Genomic DNA, 15,927 nt, shown 5'->3' on the forward strand with positions numbered 1-15,927 from the left:
ATATGGCAATAATATACATGTCTTTATGTTAATGAATAACTTTTCAACATTTATAATTAGAAGATTTAAATCCAATAGTAAAATATGGATGACTTAGTAGATAGGAGAAAATGATAAGCTTGAATCTATCTGGAAGTAGACATTTCAATATCTATCTTCAAGATATTTTTAAATTATTCCAAAAAGTATTAATTATGCTGATAATTAAAAAATCATGCAATGTGAATTAGTTTCTCTTCTAAACAATGAGTCAACAACTTTGTTTTTATAAAACAAACAAAAATCAAGTATTTTTACCTTTGCAGGCTCTACCTACAATCTCTCTAGCTTAATTATTCAACACAGGTTCTATGAAATTAAAAAATATATATATCAAATATTTTGACTTCAACGTATAGCCACTATACATTTTTGCCCAATACCTTGTCGACTGAGACTATAAATATGTATGATGTTGGGTCAGTTATAATCTTTTAGTTTGTAAAAAAACACAAATGTGAATTGACTTGATTAAAGGGACTGAAATCAGAGTGAAAAAATGTAGAAAACAGGTAAAAGTCTCACTATTGCATGGCACATTTGGAGTATCGCCCAGGACAACACAGCCTTGTTGCCTCCACAAAGGAGAACTCCCTCCTGTGCTTAGCCATTACGGTGAGTCAAAAACTATGTCTCTTCTAGTTTACCTAAGGGGATTTGCCTCTTTTCTTTTCCTTCTATCAACCTCATGATTTCAACTTATTCATGACTTCTGCATACTACCAACTTTGTGTTTCTCAGTTTTGTCTCCTGCCCATCACTGCTGGTTATCTACATTTATTTTACATTAAAGGCCATCAAGTTCAATATATATATATATACACATATACACACATATACATACACACCTAATGTATATATATTTTAAACTAATACAGAGCATATGTTATTGACATAGTTCTTTTATAAGGCCACATGGTGGCCACTGGCTGCTCTAGAGATGGCTGTCTTAAATCTGGGCACATTCTTCTGTGGTTAAATTTACTGTGGCCAGCATGGCCTAGACACAGGGTCATCTTTTCTAGGGAGACATGCATTGTGGACATTCAGCATAACAAACTCCTCTTTAATGCCACTTTTTATACGTCATGTTGATTCTTTAAGAATAGTAATAAAGAAAATTATCTATACATACTTTGTTTTTCTGTTATTCTTGTACACAACTAGGATAAGCCAATAGCTCACCATAACATCTAGAGAATGGAAAGTAAGCTGGCTGGTGATTTTTAAAATGTGTGTATACACACACACACACGCACACACACACACACACACACACACATATAATATATAATATATATACACAATATATAAATATATATGTATATTTACATATACATGTATATAAATATACAAATATATTTAAAGCATATATGTAAATATATTTATATATATTTACACACATATATAAAAATAAATATATATATATAAATATTCATTATTATTCTAATCATAACTGATCCACTATTTATAGTATCTGGTACAATGTGATCTTTTAAGATGCTTCAGAATGTGTTGGAGCACAATAAATAGTCGTGGTTTATAACTATGCAACCTAACTTCCAGTTCCCATCTCAGTAGATCCTTGGATATGACAGCTAATCATATTAGATTTTCCAGATCAACCCTAATTTACTCTTTCCCTGTTTGCCACAGGCTGAACCAAATTTTGGTTTGAATAATATTGTCACAATATCTACATAATAAGCTATAGTAAATCTCTGTAAAAATGGGAAGTTTATGTAGTCAGTAGAGCAAAAGGACTCCTATACATTTAAATCTTTTTTTAGTCCACGTTGCCATATTCAATCCAACTGTTAATTTCTTTATATTTTCTAATATTGGAGATGTCTTTTGCCACAAACACATATCCTTATCTTCCTTTTAATCTCATTTCAATATAAGTGACATTGAATTTTTATCTATTTTTTATTTGACTTTATCTTGAGTATGCTAATTCCCCTTGGGAAGATATACATATTACAAATACTAAATTCCAGTACTGATTATCCATATCGTACAGTGCTTTTTCTGTCAATAGTAATCAGAATTTTCTGGATGCAAAAACTTGAGCACTAACCTCTTTCAGAAAATTTATTCTTGTTTTAAACGCTAGTGGCTATGGAATTTATGAAATCACTTATTTTGAGTAAGCCAAGTTAATCTGTTCTGAGGGTAATATAATTAAGTTGTACTATCTTAAATTTATCATCTTAAATTACTCATGAGTATCACATCAAATATTGGAAAAGGTCACAAACACAAGATGATAAAGTAGAATGTAAAGATTATAAACCTTAACCACAGCATGACCTGAGCTTGAGCTGTAGATTACTGCTCACGGGAAGCCCTTCACCTGCATCTCCTTATCTGGAAAATCAGGGTAAATAACCTCCACGTCATTATTTTTACTTGACGATTACATGATCATACATACAAAGATCCTAGCTGTCTGGCATTTAAGAGGCATGTTAAATGCTGCCTCTCCCATATTGTCTTTCATTGAAAATACCATGTACTGAGAAACAGGTTATAAATTTTAAGGTAACTTTTATAAAGTTTTAATAGATTTTTTTGGTTTAAATTTTGAAACTGCCTACTCTGAGTGAGGTTATACTATAAGATGTTTTCTGATCTCACAGAAGGAATAAATTACCAGGAAATGCATGAAACATGGGTTTCAAGATAGAATCTAGAGTTAAGGAGGGATTTAGGAATATATAATAAGTGGGGAGGAAAAAAGGAAGTCTGAGTGAGGAGCCAGGTGTTACTGAATATAAATTGTCCCTAATTATCAATTGCACCCACAATTTTCTCCATTCCCTTTTCATCCTGCATAATGCAAATTAAGACAGCCACAATGATAACTCCCTTTAAAAGCCTTAGATATATCTTTTTGAATGAGAACTACAGTTGTCTTAAACATAAACATTTCCTTATACACTGTAAATATCTTTCCATGGTCAATCCATCAAGAGAGCAAGTAAGTGCATTCAATCAAAGTTCAATGGGTAGGATATCGGTATCAATTTTGAACTTGGAGCAAAGAATAGTCCAAAATACAGAGATGTTTTCTGCAATGTATAAGTTTGTTAATAGCAAATGTGGCCCTATTTGGTTAATGTTGTCTCGTTTTATTTATTAAAGTTGCTTGAAAAAAAAAAAGACTTCAAAGACCCAATGACAGTAACTATAGTCAGCATACTCTTCTCTCAGCTACTGAGAAACTATCCCTCAGAGAAAACAGAAGTCTCAGTGCAACAAGGGTAGACAAATGTTTCCAGGCTTGGGCTAAAAACATATTGTCAACCAGCGAGTACATGTCAGCACCTATGGGTATCCCCAAAATAGTTTATTCTTGTGGGAGATGCAATAACATCAACATCAGCTTAAAAAGTTCTCCAGAGAATGTCAGAAAGATAGTCAATTAATATAAACCATGTTCTAACATCTTAATAAAATGTCCCATCTCAGGATACCCATAGGAGGAAGGTAGAATCAACATTTCATGAAATATGAGTGCTCATTCTATAAAGCACATTTAAGATTCTATTATAAATCTTCACACAAAATATTTACATAGTGCTCTAGCAATAACAGATTTGTTATTGAACTTCAATTTGTGTGTGTATCTTATAATGGTATATATTTATATTTTCAATGATGTTTGTTTTATTATTTGAGAAGCATTTTGAAGTATAAGCACTACATGATAACAAGGTAAGTGGGTGCTATTATTCACTTACGCTAGCCAATCAATCAGTTATTCATAATTATAATGATAGAATTATTTTATGATTCTTCATTACATAGAAATTTATCATAATATAGGATAAAACCACCAGGCTATATTTTTATGTGCAAAGTAAAGTAGAAAAGAAAAAAATTGGATAATTCAATCTAACTTTGGAAAAAAGTTGCTTCCATTTTCTGTAGATATTTTTAACAAACTTATAAAGAAAATGGGTTTAGAACAATGTGGACGAGTTTACTTAAATTACCTGGATAATTTCTCTAAACTATGTAAAATGCAAATAACCTCATTTCACTCTAGTTGCATCACAAAGTACAACTTCAAATACAAAAGCCACGATTTCAATAAACACATAAACTTTATTTCTTATTGAAGAAATCTCCTTTCTAAAATAAGCATTTTAGAAAGAAGTTTATTTTTTTATTAGTCTAGCTCATAAAACAAAAGCATCTGTCTTGTTTAAGAACTATAAATCATAGCAATGGCATATTAATTCTTTTTGGTCATTTTTCCTAACAACTACATCACATTATAAAGTTAATTTAACTTTAATTATTAAATGGACACTATTAAAATATTCAAGGATTTAGTCCTAAATCCTTAAACTCAGAAAGATCTCAAGAATATTGTTAAAGTAGAAAGCTGCACAAAATTTCAACTCTCATTTGCAAATTTTCTTTCTAATTTAACTTTGAAGCTTTCAGACTCCGAGATTATACCATATGACATCAACAAAACACTTCAATCAAAATCTAGTTACCTTAGCACTGCATAGTTCTCTAGATTATTAAAGGGGTAAAGTGAGAAATTAATTTTTCACATTTCCTTTTATTTTCTTTTGATGTGAGTCAGAATTCTCTCATTTCAAAACAAATGGGTCTGAAATATCATTATCCAAACGGCAGTTTTCATTCTAGGACAGTTGCTTATAAACTAAGCCGTTTCCTGACACAAACAGTCACTTGCTGCAGTGCAGAATGTCAGTTTAGTCAGTAAGAACTTTCAGTGCAGAAATCCAGTGTGATGCAGACACCCAGATCAAGCAGCACTTACCTTAATTGAAATATTCTCTGTGAACGGGGTGAGAAATCAGTCAAATCAACCGTGAATAGGGTGAGGAGATCGAAGAAGTTTTCAATCAACACCCTCTCAGTAGCTGCATGCTGTGCTTCTTTTTCCTGTTTATATTGAGCCCCTTTCTGTCTAAGAGGACAAAAAAAAAAAAAAAAAAGCTGAAATCCTCAGAGGTTCCAGTGAGTAAATGAGGACTAAGCGATGTTTCTTAAGGGGAGACCCTCTGTGAGCCTGCTGCATTTGGTGGCTCTCTAACTGCTGTGATAGGCTCCTGTCAGGTCCCCTAGGCTGGGCGATAATCATTGACCTGATTAGCAGAGAACACTCCCTGTGCGCAGGCAAAACATGCAGAGGGTTCCTAGGTCTCCTGGGAATTGGAAAAGGCACCAAGGCCACTGAGGAATGTTGTCTTTTCCAGCACAATAGATGAACTACAACTATGACTATAATTTGCAAGGAGATTAGCCACGGTGTTAAGCCATGAGAGGACTTAAACAAATGTGCTTTCTCTTGCTGTTTCGCAAGGTGCATTCCTGTTAGGTATCAGGTACAGTAAAGCAATTAATAGACTGATAGAACTGATTTGCAAGACAAGCCTAAAGCTGAAAAATGTTTAAAGCCATGTGATAAAAGAGATAGCTGTGCTTGTCTTTGCCCCAAGCCTGGGACATACTTCAACCTTTGTCTAAGTGAAATGAATTTAAAGGTTTATCACAGCCCTCCAGAGTACAACTCTCTGATTTATAAAAAAGGAAGTATTCATACCAAATTAGCATGTTTGGCAGTTTCTTACAGACAAAGGACTCAAACCAAGGCAAAGAGAATACAGCATTGCTTGTGCAGTTTTGCAAATAGCTTTTTTAAAGTATCATCACACTTGCAGAAATGTTTATGTTAAACCATTATCCTGAGTAACATGAGGATTACAACATTACACTTAACTGAATCATCTCTTTATTATCTGTTGAAATACAAATTTTCTAAAACAAAACAAGCAAAGATATGAGAGAATCAAAATGTGAAACAACATTTTAAACATAGTCATGTGCTGTTGCTAACAACCTGCTGATACCCATCCACTAACCACCTGGCCATCTTACATCAAAAGTTAACCACTTCCCCGAAGAGATCTTGTTCTCACAAAAACAAAACAAAACAAAACAAAACAAAACAAAAAACATAACTAAATGCCAAAGTTCCAAACGGTTAATTTTGGACAGTTTTCACTTCTATAGGAGAAAATTATTTGAATAACAAAAAGAACAGATCAAAAAAGTCATTTGCGTGTCTTGAGAGTGAGGAAAATCTCATTGCCAGGGAGAAAGCTGACGAGTGTCCTCTCACGATGATTCTGTGTGATACATTCAGCATTTCTGTCTTTCCAGGTGGGTCTCACTGAGGACGTATGGCACTCTCTTGATGTGTTGATGTGTGTGTGTGTGTGTGTGTGTGTGAGTGAGTGTGTGTGTGTGTGTGAGTGAGAGAGAGAGAGAGAAAGAGAGAGAGAGAGAGAGAGAGAGAGAGGCTGTATTCGCATTGTAATATTTAAATATTTACATATACTTTAAGAAAAACCCAAATTTAAATAAAGAGATGCACAAAACATTGTGGGGAATTTGCCATATATACTCTAAAGTAAATTAAAAACAAAACAAAACAACTATTTCCTTAAAATATAAACTCTCTGATGGAACCTTTTGACACAATAAAACTTCAGTGTAACTGATTTGCTGTGATAGGGCAGACACTTGAACTTGAAACAGAGGTGCAACCATGAAAAGACCCAGGTGGGCTGAACCTGCGTTCCATGCACAGGAGGTCTCTTGCTCCCTCAGCTGGTGGAGGGTGAGAGCTGAAGGGAGAAACCCAGTCAACACATCCCAGGAGAGGAAGAATAACTTTTGCTGCTGTTAAGCAGGAAACCCTTTATCCAATTACATTAGACTAACAGTGTTCTAGCAGAAAAGAGGCTGCTTCAATTGAAATTGATGCACATAAATTGTAAATAAATAGTACAGGAAATGTAACTGCTAATTTCTTCTGCAGTGACCTTACTAGCTGTTAACACAGCCCTCATAAGTGAAAATCCGATGGATTCCCACAGTTTTGATGTTCAATGGTCATGCAGTTAAAGCCATCTGTCATTCTGAGGATCTTAAATAAGGACCTCTATTGAAAACTTTTTAAAATCTTAAGACAGTGCTTATTTTCTTCAAGCTCGTTCACTAGCAATTATCATCGGCAACTAAAACAAGTGCACTCTAAGTTAAGCTAAGTTTGTGCCATACTAAAAAGCCCTGACTAAATAAGTTTGCACTGATGATGTTTCCAAATGACCAGTCTCATAGGATCTAAGGGTCTTTCTGCAGAGGGTATGTGTGACTGCAGTAGTTTTGTTTTGTTGGTTTTTGGTTTTATCTACATTAAAAAAATAATTGGTTTTATGTGGACGTGCACTCATGAGTAACAAAGCAAAATACTACTACTTTGTGGGAGGAGTAGAGAAGATACAGAAGTGATAATTATAGGTACTGTATATTAAATGCATGCTATGTGCTAGATGTTTTGTATGCATTTCAGCTATGGCTATTGTTCTTGAAATCCTTAAATGAATACTATTAAGCAGGCATTATTATCTTTTTAAAATTTTTATTAATTAAGCTAAGACTCTGAGAAGTTAGGTATATTAACCAATGCCACTCAGCCAGCAGAGAGCAAATTCAGAATTAAAATGCATATCACTGTAACATCTTGATGGGTAGAAATTCCCAAACAAAAATACCTGTTCCCAAAAGAATAGGAAAAATATCTTGTTTTTATGACTTACAAAATGCATTTTTGCATCCTTAAAAAATTAGCTTCGTGACTGATAAAATAGTATATTTTAACAGTTTAGCCAGAATAATTATATTTTTTTACCAGAAAATAAAATTCGACAAAAATAAACTTCAGCCTAAAAAATAAATTCAATCTAGAATTTCCAAATGATTTAATACCATTAGCACAAATTTTTCAATTTCGAAAAGTTTTATCTCAGACAATTCATTCTTCCTCTTCCTTAAAAATCGTAAGTACTGTTTATTTTTTAAACAGGAAAATGACCCTACTCTAGTCTATAGCTATCTCAAGAACATTTACTAGAAATATATTGGGTCAAAATGATGATGATTTCTGATATCTCAGTTCTCCCACAGAAGTAATGTGATAGCAAAGCTCAAAAGAACTATGGAGCTGAAAAATTCATTTCTCGCTTGTTCACGCCTTATCTAGAAGTTTCTTAAACCTCATATAAATCCCTACCATTTCATGGTAAGAATTTCTATTGAAATTCTCAGACACATTCTTAATCTTAGAGAAATGTTGTGATCATGCTTTTTCAAGGCTTCTAATAAAAATTCGACCTAAAAAAATAAATAAATAAAGATAACTCAAATTAAGTCACCCTTAAAGTATGCCGAGAAATTTCCACGTATTATCTCATTTGATTCTTACAGGGATCTAGTGACATAGGTTACAATGAGTATTTTACTCATATTTTAATGATGAGAAATTAGGAATAAAAAGAGCCAGTAATTGCTTGTCCTTTGGTCTTTGATACTTAGTGGGAAACCTGGTGGCCTTTTGACACAAGGTGTGTTACTCTCCACCATGTCTCACAAATAAATATGTTTGTCTGAGTCATGGTGTAATCAATAAAGAATGTGAATGGATATCTAAATGGAAGCTACACTTCCTTCATTTACCTAGGTTTGTTCTAAACACTGAGAATTGTAGTCATGATGGAATAAAGGAAAAAATTACTCTGCGCTGGCAGGAAGCTTGTGATTTATATATACAGGAATTTCTCCATTTAGATTTCTGATAGACTTTTCTAGATCTTGACTATTACTACATTAAGACAGTGGTTTAACTATTGATCTTATGACTCACATGAATATCATCTCGCTTCTCTATAAACTTTAGCTTCGAATATTATCTCTCTGCATCGTTTTGTGATTATTTAATTATCAGGGAAGAAATTCCACATTAGTGTTGTTTTAAATATATATTTAAAAACAAAACAAACAAAAAGGAAGCAGCTTAACAAAGTAATGACACACTGATCTATGAGCAGGAACATCAAACTAATACTAACACAGGAATGTTTGGTGAACGTTAAGAGATTCTTATGTATTGTATATATTTCTGCTTATATGTAAGTCATAGAGGTGAAATAGCTGAATTTACCAACTTTTAAGGTAAACGTTTTACTTTTCGGAGGCCAGCTTTGCTCATATACACTCATGAATTTGAGATATTATAAACTTCTAGAAATAAAGAAAGCTAGATTGGATATCAGAAAGTTTGGACTAGAGTCAAAATTCTGGCACTAACTGGCTTTATAACTTTGAGCCACTTAAAAAGCTTCTAGTTAATTTCATTGGAAAATGTGAGGAAATTAGACAATATTATCTCTAAGAGTTCAGTCAGCTATAAAATTATGTTATCTATTTGTCTAATAATCTGTGATATCCTCTCTACTTAATTCAGAAATAATCAAGTAGTAAAAAAGAAAAGGTTGTATACAATTAGACCTTTTCTTCCCTCTCCCACACTACAATGCCCCTAACAGTTTTGTTTTAGTTTATAAATGACATTATGATAAAAATATTTTGTTTCATAGTTCAAGTAATGTAATTATTAGTCAGAAAGTCACTGATTTTAAATTGCACTTGAAATAGATGGAAAAAATTGCTAAGGTCAATAATATTACTTAATTTTTTAAAGTAATTATAATGTATTCTTTCAAAGGGACATAGCTGCTACATCACATCAAGAATGAATCTTTATTATCTTGGTCAGTTAAAAATGAAAGATGATTTAATTGAAATTATAGAGAATTAACTTAAACTAGGGAGCATAATTGAAAAATGAACATACAATATTAATATATTTTATATTTTCAAAGCCACAATTCTACTTTAGTAGGTCTTTTAAAATAACAACAAAAAGTGCAGGGTGTAATTAAAATAAAAGAATTAGTTCTTAGTAGACATAATTGCTTGGCATTTTATCCCTTTCTTATAAGCTCAAATTTATTCTATTTTGTATCTTTAGGTATAATCGATAAGTTTAAACAAAATGAAATAAATAATATATAAAACTTTAAGAAAATTAATCTCATTTCATATTAAATTTGCTTAAAACTACTAAAAATTAGTGAAGATTAGAATATGCATATAAACTCCAAACCACATACATTTTTAGCAATAACTAAAATATAAGTCACTAAACAAATATACATAAATACTATTTAATGAGCAATATTGTTTAATAGAAAAAAAGGCAGGTAAATTCATTTATGAGGAGATATTTTTACCTGTTTTGAGAGTCAGAAAAAAGGAAGAGTGAATGTAAAGTTAGAAAACGTGGGAAGAGCTGGAAGCACTAATGTGATAAATGGTATAAAACTAAGTTACCATTCACTGAAAATTCCTGGGATAAAAAAAGTCCTAACTTAGATTAACTTGTTAATTTGAAATTATATAACTATATACAGACTTGTTTAAAGACTGTTCTACCACTATATACCTATCAGCATAGCTAAAATTGAAAAGAAAAATCCCTAACAATACCACATATTGGCAATGATGCAGAATACCTATAACTTTCATATACAGCTCGTGGGATTACAAAATGGGGTAACCACTTTGAAAACTCTTTGGTAGTTTCTTAAAAAGTTCCACACATACCTATTGGGTGATGCAGCTATTTGACTCCAAGATATTGCCCCCAAAAGAGAAAGTATATGTTTATTTAAAGACTTGTATATAAACAATTGATATTATTCATAATATTAAAAAATGTGAAAAAAAATCCAAATGTCCATCAACAGATGAATGGGTAAGCTGTGGTACATTCATTGAATTAAATACTACTTATCAATTAGAAGGAACAAAATACTAATATACTAAAAAAACTGAACCACAAGGTCATTATTCTAAATGAAAAAAGCCAGAAACAAACAAGTAACTAATATACGCTTTCATTTATGTCAAGTTCAAAAATATGGAAACTAAACTATAATGACAGAAGGCAGGAAAGTGGTTTAGGGACAATAGCGGTAGAAAAAAAGGATGGCAAAGGGGCACAAGCAACCTTTGGAATGAGAAAAATGTTTAGGACCTTGATTATGGTGGTGGTTTCACAGGTGTATACACCTGTCCAAATTCATCTAATTTATACTTTAAGTATGTGCTGCTTATTTTATATGTTATGCCTGAATAAAGTTGTAAAATTACACACCTTCTTCATTTCTTCTTTAATAAAATGTTACCATAATTAAACTGTTAATGCCATGTTTTATTTATAATAAGATAACAATTAGCATGGCTTTAATTCTATTTCCTGTTTTCTAAAGAAACCAAACTTGAGATGGAATAAAATCACCTGCTTTCTATTTCTAACAGTGTCTTAAATTGTATACAGCATTCCCCATTCAAAGTTTATGACAACTTTAAACAATGCCCCGGCACCTATCCAGATAATATTTCAGTAAAATTTTATACAGGGAAATAAAGTGCCATTCGATTTCAAACAATGACCACTGTAAAATGCTTAATCATTTCTTGATACACATATATCACTGTCCATTTGTTTCTATCTTCTGTTTAATGTGTATTGAAATCTTACCATAACATATCTTCAGCATCTATGCCACAGCAGGTGACTCTATTTTACAGAAAATTAATTGGGCTTTCTCAGGCCGTAACTGCATTTGACAGGCCTTATGATGAAGATATGTTATATAGTATCATACAGTTGGTATTGCTACAGTGGCTTTTAAAAGGATCCCCTTCCTACTTGTATTTACTTGTTTATTAAATACAACTTTTTCTTTGGATTTCTTGGCGACTCCATTAACTTCTGAATGCCATGTTTCATTCTACCCTCAGTTACACTGACTGTAATATCCAGGTTCCTCTCGTGTCAACTTGCTCTTTTTCACTCTTGGCAAAAGCCAATAATTTGCTGCCACAACATAAAGAATAAGTGACTTCTATTTGCCTCACTGACTCTATTTTCCTTATTAAAATAATTTAAACTCTCCATAGTAATACAGGGTTTTAACATATCTCAGGCTGTTGGTGAATAGTCTGAAATAACACTTTTACCTCCCTGTATACATCAAATACATGGACTTAAATTTTTGTAATAATGATGCAGTGATAGAAACACAGGAAATAGGTGACTCACTCCCTAGGATTAAAACAATGCAGCAACATGGCAATAGCAAACAGCAAACGTGAATCTTGGGCTCTTTGCTTTCTATACATTTGGTTGTCTTCTCAGATTAAAAAGAAAAATAGTATGAAATGAGTTCATGTATATGCAGAAATAAGATTGAGTTAGTATGCATGCAGCACCAAGAAGGTAACTGTTGCAAAATGAGAGCTCAATAAATATTAGTAACTGTTATTAGTTAAATAGGCAATATATGAACTCTGTAAATCCCAAATAAAACTTTGTTTTTAATTATAAGGATATGTCCAATTGAATTTAGACCAAACATATGCCACATTGTTGTTTATATTGTGAATCCAGAGGAAATTTTTCCCATTAAACATGTAAAATAAAATAATATTGTCCTATTTTTTAGCAAGAATATTGCAAAGCATAATAATAAATTACTGGCAGACATATAAATTGCTACTATATCTCGGGGGAGCAATTTTGACATTTGTAACAAAATGCTGTATGTATACATGTGTGTGTATGTGTGTGTACATACAGATTGGTAACTACAGATGTTTATTGAGAAAATATTGTGTGTTACATCAGTTTACAATGGTAAAAAACTGTAAACACTAATGTGTAGCATTAGTGATTAGATATAAATGTGGAAATTTGATAAATTAATGCATCTATTAACATGTTCTAGCAACATATTTTTAATATGAAAAGGTTTTCAGTGTTTTATAGAAAATAGATTATAAAGTAACATAAGCATAGATGATGATAGATAGGTAGGTAGGTAGATAGATAGATAGATAGATAGATAGATAGATAGATAGATAGATGATAGATGATAGAGAAAGTTATGTATCATGAGAAACTAATTTTTTTAAATTGAGTTTTGTTAGGTTAATTCATTGTTTCTTATCTATAAGATGTGTACACTAGAGAAAATGAAGAAAAGGGATAATCTTAATTTGTGTTATTTATCCCTTCCTTTTCCATTTTTTCCTGCTTTTTGTATATGACTATAAAAACAAAGAGAAGTAGAAGCTACAATTTAGATAATTTCATGAAATTTAAGTTTAAATAAATTAAAGATCTTCTAAAGTGGATGTTGATTCTCTCAGAGATAAGTTACATCAACTGAACTAATTCAGTACCAGCTCCTTAGGGTTGAAGACTCTACCACCTTTCATCAAGAATGGCTAAAAATCAAGAAAATGGATTTCAATCCCATTGAGTAACAAATCAGCTATTGTGTGGAGGTATGGTTTCCAGAAAGACACCTTAGCCAGAAAAATATATAAATATTCTGGTATTGGCAACATCTCCACCATGCTTTCACTGTTGGATAACTCTAGAAAGATTCTTGTTTGACTGAAGGAGGGGAATCTCAGATTCATGGCGGGCACTGGAATAGAAATAGAAAAGACTATTGTGAGCATTGTTCTATACCATTTTATCTAAGGATCTTGGGCATTCTTGGGTTTGGTATTCACAGCAGGTCCTAGAATCAACCCTGTAGTCAAAAGTTATACACACATTTTTGACTCCGGGGGCTTCAGCGTCCCTAACCCCCACACTGTTCAAGGGTGAACTGTATTTTCCTTTATTTAATTTCATTTTTTTATTCCAACTTTCTCTTACAAACTTTCTAACAAATATAAAAGGCAGAGGAAACAGCAGTGATAGACACCTATGTTCCCATCATCCAGCTTCGTCATTTAGCTCTTTGTGGTAAATCTCGTTTCCTCTATATTTTCTCACTCTGTTCTCTCACTTTGCCTTAGCTACTTTTGAAGCACATCCTAGACATCGTGTTATTCCATCTGTAAATATTTCAAGGTACTGTGTAAAAAGAAAAGGGCTCAGTTATTATTTTTATTTGTTTTACACCACTTTATCATGCGGTGTTTTGTTTTGGCTTAAGTGATTAATGCTGATGGGCCTGCCCTGACAATTTAGTCTAATTTACTGGATTACTGCATTTGCACTGCATGTATGTTCTTTCTAGTAGTATACAGTGTTCACTGTACACTTCTCAAATAAGTTAGCTGGCCAATAATATCTTAAATTCAATTCCAAAAGCTACAACTCTCATTTCCCAAGATATCCTATTGATAGTGGTTAAGAACAACACCCCAAAATGCTTATTATAAAACTAAATAATTGACATTATTATTAAACCTCAGTAAGTCCCCAGTTGCTTATTGAATAAAATGCAAATTTCTTGCCTATAATTAAAAATTCTCCTTGATCTGTCTATAAAGTGATTTCCCACCATTTCAAAGATGAAAGCTGATCTTTTGTTATCAGGATATAATTTCCCAGTTGCCAGGTTTTTCTTCCTGGGGTTTATCTGACATATCTCCAAACATATGTGTTTATGTAAAAGGACCTATACTATTTGATAATTCTCACAGTGTTTAATGTAAGTACTAGACACAAAATAGACAGTAAATATTTGCTGAATATACAGTATAATGCCCTATTGAACAAAATATCGGTTTTCTATTACTGACAGATGTTTACCTGCTCCATCGTTTTACTATTCTGCTTAAAAGCAGCACAGAAAAATCTTTGGGGAATTAGATTTCCAGATGCTTATGTCCTGCTTGGGAATATGAAAAGCTATCACAATTTACCACAACAGAAATATCTCATTCAGGGCAGTTCTCTCAAAGGGGCTACAAAGCAAGGACCATTTACCTTTATCACATAGTGTTATTTTTCTTATCTAAAGAACAAGAATCGGGTTCTTGATTTCTAAAAGAGAAAACACTAGTTATTTTAAGGTATCTTTTTATGTAAGTAATATTTCATAATGACAAGCCAACTTTACAATTTAATTGAATGCTTTTAATTCACATACATAACTCTATGTTCTCTTCTCCACTTAAAAAGTAAGTTATTTTTCATTTCATAAAATTTTCATTTTAAGTTTTTTTCTTTTACTGATTTTAAATTCAGCGTTATAAATATAAAAAGATGAGACTCATATATTATTAATAAATATTTCTTGAGAAAATTGATATTTCACAATTTATACCTTCATTTATAATTGAAGCATATAATTTATTATATTAATGACAGAGGACACACATACTCAGAGTTAGTTGCAAAATAATGAATTGTGGTAAATTGCTATACTCTGCTTTTACTAGCTTTAATTAAGAAAAAAATCACATAATTATGAAATTCACTCTAAAGCAAGATAATTTAGCAATAATTTAAATACATAAAAATTCTAATAAGAACAAGAGTAACTCTTTTATAAATAACTTGAATAATTCCAGAATTATTATGACACAAACTTTATGTTTTTTCTCTAAAGCTTATAGATAATGTAAAGACTATTATCCTGTACTGGTGGACTTTGATTGCTTTCAAAGTGAGCAACTTGATGGAATAGTTCAGGCTTTTCTGATTCACGTGCTGACATATCCTTGACTGGACAGCTTAGCTAAGAATCTCTATGGAGGCAGCCCTTCTTAGCACCATCCACTCAATCCACTCTATTTTAGAAGAGCTAGGGAAATAGGCTGGTTCAAGGTCATAAATGTGCTAAAACTAAGGTGCTTTATGGGTAAATACTTAAAGCTCAGCAGGTCTGAAGTTTGGCAGTCAGTATGAGTGACTCAGGGATATAGTTGAGCCCTGAAGCTGTCTGAAGTTGAGGAGTTTCCTAGAGTTGCCTTAAACAGAAAGCTGACATACTCTCTTGAGCATATAGAAGGCATAAAAAAAACGACAGGATGTTAACAGTCTAAGACAAATATTTGTGTTTGATTTAGTACAAAAGGGTCATTGTTATAAGTGATTTTTGCTTATGTGGTTCTCAG

The 15,927-nt window shown here is 32.2% G+C and overlaps 1 protein-coding gene across 1 annotated transcript in view; it reads right to left on the reverse strand.

Annotated features, from left to right (window-relative positions):
• The window catches only part of CDH12 (cadherin 12), a 564,219-nt gene that overhangs the window by 321,931 nt on the left and 226,361 nt on the right, over window positions 1-15,927 (reverse strand). The window contains exon 2 of the mRNA XM_011356438.2: window positions 4,847-4,996. The gene's annotated coding sequence lies outside the window, so the exon portion shown is untranslated. The remainder of the gene's footprint in view (window positions 1-4,846; window positions 4,997-15,927) is intronic.

The sequence above is a fragment of the Pteropus vampyrus genome, unplaced genomic scaffold (assembly GCF_000151845.1).
Source record: "Pteropus vampyrus isolate Shadow unplaced genomic scaffold, Pvam_2.0 Scaffold27, whole genome shotgun sequence".
Lineage (NCBI taxonomy): Eukaryota > Metazoa > Chordata > Mammalia > Chiroptera > Pteropodidae > Pteropus > Pteropus vampyrus.